The 5,770-nt window shown below is 38.5% G+C and overlaps 1 non-coding gene across 1 annotated transcript; it reads right to left on the bottom strand.

Moving 5' to 3' along the window:
* Positions 1-699: 699 nt before the first annotated feature.
* On the bottom strand, positions 700-803 carry LOC148999430 (small nucleolar RNA R71). Its single transcript, XR_016170934.1, has one exon. It is a non-coding gene; the product is annotated as a small nucleolar RNA R71 (small nucleolar RNA).
* Positions 804-5,770: the final 4,967 nt, after the last annotated feature.

The following is a 5,770-nucleotide window of genomic DNA, read 5'->3' as shown; positions in this document are numbered from 1 at the left end:
GACATAATTGTATTTAGGACTTTTCAATTGTAATATTTGCATTAGATTGGGTTGTTTAGGTTCATTTTTAAATATCCCCCATCCCCTCGGATCCCACATATGTAACTTTTTGTTTGACAGATCACGTGGATTAAGCCGTGCACGTCATAAACTCTCCCTCTGCTATAGTTATTTTCTTTTAATTTTACTTATTTAGCTTATTCTTTTTTTATTCTTCTTGTGTATGCATGGTCATCGGTCCCTAAATTTGAGTTGACTCCACTTGACTTAAGAGTTAGAAGAGATTTTGTGCCAACCTTAAAAAAGGCAAAGAACTATGGCAAACTATGAGCTCCAATGAGGCCCTTGAGTGAGCATTTCATTCCTACGATATATACTCCGGTTTCTTGTATTAAGTTGCCTAACATAGAGCGGCTCAATATAAGATCAAATCTAGTGTGATTCAAATGCTACCACCTTTTTATGGACTTGCCAATGAATAGCCTTATAACACTTAGATGAGTTTTTAGAGGTGTCATCCATGGTTAAAATTCAAAACCTCTCAGCTTGATGCTTTAAGGTTACTTCTTTTCCCATTCTCCCTTAAAGATAATGCTAAGCATTGGCTTCATTTTTGGACAATGTTAAAATTTCCACTTGGGTGAGAAATTTCTGCAACAGGGGTTCCTCAAAAAGTTCTTCCCCACTGGTCGTACCAATAGCATTAGAAGAGCAATAACAAGTTTCTCCCAACAAGGAGAACAATTTCATGAGGCATGGGAAAGACTAAAAGAATTACTTCAAAAGTGCCCCCACCATGCTATTCCTAAATGGCAATTGGTTCAATGCTTTTATGATGATCTTAGAGACCGACATAGGCAAATGGTTGATTCTTCTTGTGGTGGGACTTTCATGCACAAGAATGAGAAAGAGGCATGGGAACTTTTTGAGGGACTGTCACATCCCCCCACCCGGTACCCTATCTAGATTACCCGGGAAGTGATCCACAGCCCAAAAGATCAAGTTTAGGAACGATCATATCCATTTAGCACAATAACATAATCAAAAGGAAGAACGAAGCATTGTATTCTAATAAGTTAATAGTAAAATTCAAGAAAAGATCTCAGAAAGATCACTAAGAATATCAGAGTGCGAAAAACATGATACCAAATACAAAGGCAACTGTAGAGTATAGCGGAAATATACTCCACAAACATATGCGGAAGGTAGATCGAAATCTAAGTAAAGCTCTAAGCTAATACAAGTAAAGTAAAAGATAAGTCTAGAAGAAACAAAAGAAATCTAATCCACATCTTCAGTTGACTCTTCTTCTTCTTCAGTCTTCATCTTCTTCACCTTGCACTTCCTCATACATACCGTCATAGTAATCCGAACCTGTAGAGAAGTCTAACAAAAGATATGGTACAAAAGGAGTGAGTTTCGAAAGAAACCCAGTAAGGCAGTTAATCCATAATAACATAAATAGCAGGGTTTCGAAGCAAAACATGAATGCAATATAGTATGAGACAAACAATGAATGTATGAATCTAACTCTATGTATGCTGGTCTCTATTGGCAGACATGCTTTAAGTCATAGCACCGTACTTCTTTAGGAAGGTCTCATCACACAACGCCTTTTGGTAGTGGGTTCGGCATCCCTCGGGACATTCCATGGCTGGGGTTTAGGTCACTGCTCTCTCACATCACCATTGGTCTAAGTACTGGCACATGTCGAGTCAAGCCCTAGCCAAATGCAAGTCTCCTACTTAGTTATATCAAGTCAGATCCAGATACGTCCATTCCTCGCCTCCGGAGATCCTTTCCGGTATCCTTCACACTAGAGTCCTCATAGTCCCTGACTACGGACTCATCAACCCTATTGGTTATCCACATATGGTAAACGGGAAGCTCTCACGTCCCCTCACCGGTTCGTTACCGGTGCTTGAGCGCTCGTGAGCCCAAGTCTATCCATATGCTACCCTACCAATGAATGGCCCCCACAATGTGATTCTTGTCCTCTCGTAGGTTGGTTACCGCTCTTGAGCGTCCATGAGATCCCCATTGCTACCACGGGTCGTTTGGTCTCAATCACCCCTCCGATTAGGGTCCGACATAACGGGACATCCTAGCCAAACACTACTAGACAGCCCTAAGTATGACAACCAACAATTCAGGAATGTGTCAATGGGCATCTTGAGAGAACATCCCATATTATTCCCTCCGATGTCCAAGGACAGAAGTGTCAAAAGGACACCTCTCCTTCTCGAACCATACGTAAATAGTCACAATCACAAATCAATCATATCATATACATTTACAGATATAGAAAATATACCATAATAAGATCCATCTCATATACAATTGACAAATAAAGACATTCATAAACTAAAGAATACAAGTAAATAAAGCTATTGTAATTAAAGTAAGTGCAATAGTAGTATATCCATAAAGGAATCTATTTATGGTAACAAATCCGAAAGATTCTAAAATAGAAACTAAAATCACACAATCTATGCTATTATAGAAGTAACCATCCTTACCTTATATAACTTGAAGAGAATCTCCAAGGATCAAGGAGAATCTTTCCAAACTTGGCAAGAAGGTCCTAAACAAGTATATATATCATATTAGGAAAGAAACCTAGAAGGTAAGAGATCAAATCATTCAAAACAGACCAAATATGAGGTTACTGTCCTCATTGGTTGATTGATTGGTCTACTGACCCAGTCGACCAATCAGTCGACCAACAAGTGACAGACAAAAACAGGGATTTCCGATCCGAAATCCGAATTTTGTGATTCGAATCGCCACCAAACAAGAAAGGAATCATCATGATAGTATTCTAGTGCTAAGGAACAAACCTAACACTATCATTGATCAAAAATCTAAAGACACAAATAAGGAAACAAAACTTACCATAAATGTATCAATCATGGTTTTTGGAGAAAGCATGGTATGATCAAGAAGAAAGAACTAGAGATTGATAGGTTACAACTCTTGTAAATAAAACACAGCGATTGACTACTAATATGATTAATAAAATAGATCTAAGAAGATCAGAATTTGAATCTAAAGATGAACGAAGACAAGATCATGATTTTGATCATGATTCCTTCAAAAGCTTGCAATGATCATGATTAAGATCATTGCATTAGCCATTAATCCTTAGGAAATCATGAGAGACGAGTAGAGGGATGCTAGCAACAGAGAATGCAGCATCTTCTCTATTGTCTCAGCCCAAAAAGGAAAGAAAAACAGAGATGGAGAAGAAGAAGAGAGCGTAGACATACCTTTGATGCAAGAGGAAGAAGATTACTTGAGTTCTTGCGAGAAATCAACCAAGGATGCAAGGAAATTGATTGGAATGGAGCTCTGACTCGTTCCAGAGGCTTAGGAGGCAGAGGAGATGAAGTAATCCCGAGATTTGGACTTAAATAGAGAAGCCATGACCTAATTAGCAAAAACAGATCTCATTGGTCGATTGATTGGTCTACTGGCCCCAATCGACCAATTAGTCAACCAATGGAGATAGCAAGGTACAGAATGCACTGTTTTGGTCATAACTTCTTCGTTTGAAGTCCGATTGATCCGAAATTCGAAAGGGAACTTCACAAAAACATATTAAGACTATCTAGCATGAATTGGACATCTTCCATGGTCCAAAATTAGTACTTTATGATTTGAGAACATGAGTTTCTAAATTGGAAACAACATGGTTCTCATAACAAACTCACCATGGATTCAAGGGAAGAATTAGAGAGAACAAGGCTTCACTCTAATGGAATATCAAGAACATATCAGAGGCAAGAATAACTAAATAGAAAATCAAAAGAATACTAATCCTAGAATGAGAGGAATCAAAAATAGAAACTTACTAATGCTTATATCAATGGTCAACATAGAAGGCTATAATGGCTAGAAAGAAAGGGGAATTGATTCGAATAGATGAAATACATAAGAACAGCAGTAAAGGCTAAGATCAAACATGTTAAACATTAATTAGAAAAGAAGTTACAGTAGAATGATCATGCTATCCAAAACTCAATCAAAATAAATGAAGAATTGAGGAGATTCACCATGTGGTTTCAAGGAATGCATAGAGTGATTGGGGGTTCACTCTAAGACATAAGGAGATTAGAGAATAGGTAGTTATAGTAGTGTAACACCTTCTCCATAATCAAAACATCAAGATAGAACAAAGAAGAAGAAGAAAAGAGAGAAGAAGGAGATAGAACACTGAAATCAAGGTCCAACTTCAAGGTGTAACATTAAACTAACCTTTCTTTACCCAAAATAGATAGGGTGTCCTAACTAGGTTTGGGCTAGATTTCACAGAGACCCTTAGTGAAAATTCCCAATACCATGCCTCAACAGCTAAGACTAAGATTACATCCATTGGGCAACCAAAGAGGAGCGATCTCTGTGAGATCAATCCTACTATTGAGATGAGCACCAAGGTTGACTTGCTATCAAAGAAATTGGACTATCTCTTGTCATTAGGACAACAAACCCCATCTCCACTTCCTACAAGTTTCTCTCCACCTAATTAGATTGAAGCATGTGCTTTATGTTCTAGCCTATCCCATCATGTCAGTGATTGCTATTTGGGTACACTATACCCTGAGTTTGTTAAGGAGCATGCACATTTGGCCCAAAGAGTTTCTAAATTGAGCAATGACCCATTTTCCACTACCTACAACCTAGGATGGAGAGACCACCCTAATTTTTCATGGAAAACACCAACGCCAGATCTGTCACATCCACCCAGCCGGTACCCTACCTGGCATACCCGAGTGTGTGATCCACAGCCCCGAAGATCAAGTATTGAGGTAATCAACCTCCCACATAAACAATAACATAATCATGAACATAAATAATCAATGTGCAAAGTATAAATGAGAGATCCAAATAAGGAAGGAATAACTCATATATCATCAGAGTACGAAAGACAATCATTGAATCTAAATCACAAAGTAAAGTGAGGCAGAATCTCACTCTACAACAGCAGAAAAGTAGTTCGAAAGTCAAAAGGAGATTACAACTGATTCTAAGAAAGAAAGATATAATCAAACTAAGCTAGAGTCTATTCTACTTTATAGAGAACGTCTTCATAAACATAGACTTCATCAATGACGCTCAGACATTCCCACTCCACAGTAGGGCTAATCCTGGTAACAAGTAAGACCACTCGAGGAATCCTCAACGTAATCTTCATAGTTGCCAACACCTTGCGTAAGTACGCTTCTTCAGTTTGCGCTTCCTCGTATTGACGTTCATAGTCATCAATACCTGTAGACTAATCTAACAAAAGATATTGTACAAAAGGAAAGGAGTGAGTTTCAAAGAAACCCCGATAAAGCAGATTAATCCAAAATAACATAAATAGCAAGATTTCAAAGCAAAGTAAGATGCAATATGATATGAAACATATGATGTTATGATTCTAACTCTATATATGCTGGTCTCTATTGGCAGACATGCTTTAAGTCATAGCACCGTACTTCTTTAGGAAAGTCTCAATCACTCAACATTAGTTGGTAATGGGTCCAGCATCCCTCGGGACATTCCATGGCTGGGGGTAAAGTCACCGCTCTCTCACATCACCATTGGTCTAATTATTGGCGCATGTCAAGATCAAAGCCTAGCCAAATGCAAGTCTCCTACTTAGTTACATCAAGTCAAATCCAGATACGTCCATTCCTCGCCCCGGCGATCCTTCCCTTCACACTAGAGTCCTCATAGTCCCAAACTACGGACTCATCAACCCTATTGGTCATCCACATATGGTAAA

The sequence above is a fragment of the Hakea prostrata genome, unplaced genomic scaffold, assembly GCF_041222555.1.
Source record: "Hakea prostrata isolate BN-2017 unplaced genomic scaffold, UWA_Hpros_2 contig_8, whole genome shotgun sequence".
In the NCBI taxonomy this organism is placed as follows: domain Eukaryota; kingdom Viridiplantae; phylum Streptophyta; class Magnoliopsida; order Proteales; family Proteaceae; genus Hakea; species Hakea prostrata.
The sequence above is the reverse complement of the archived record's forward strand: the minus strand, read 5'-3'. Positions and strand labels throughout refer to the sequence as shown.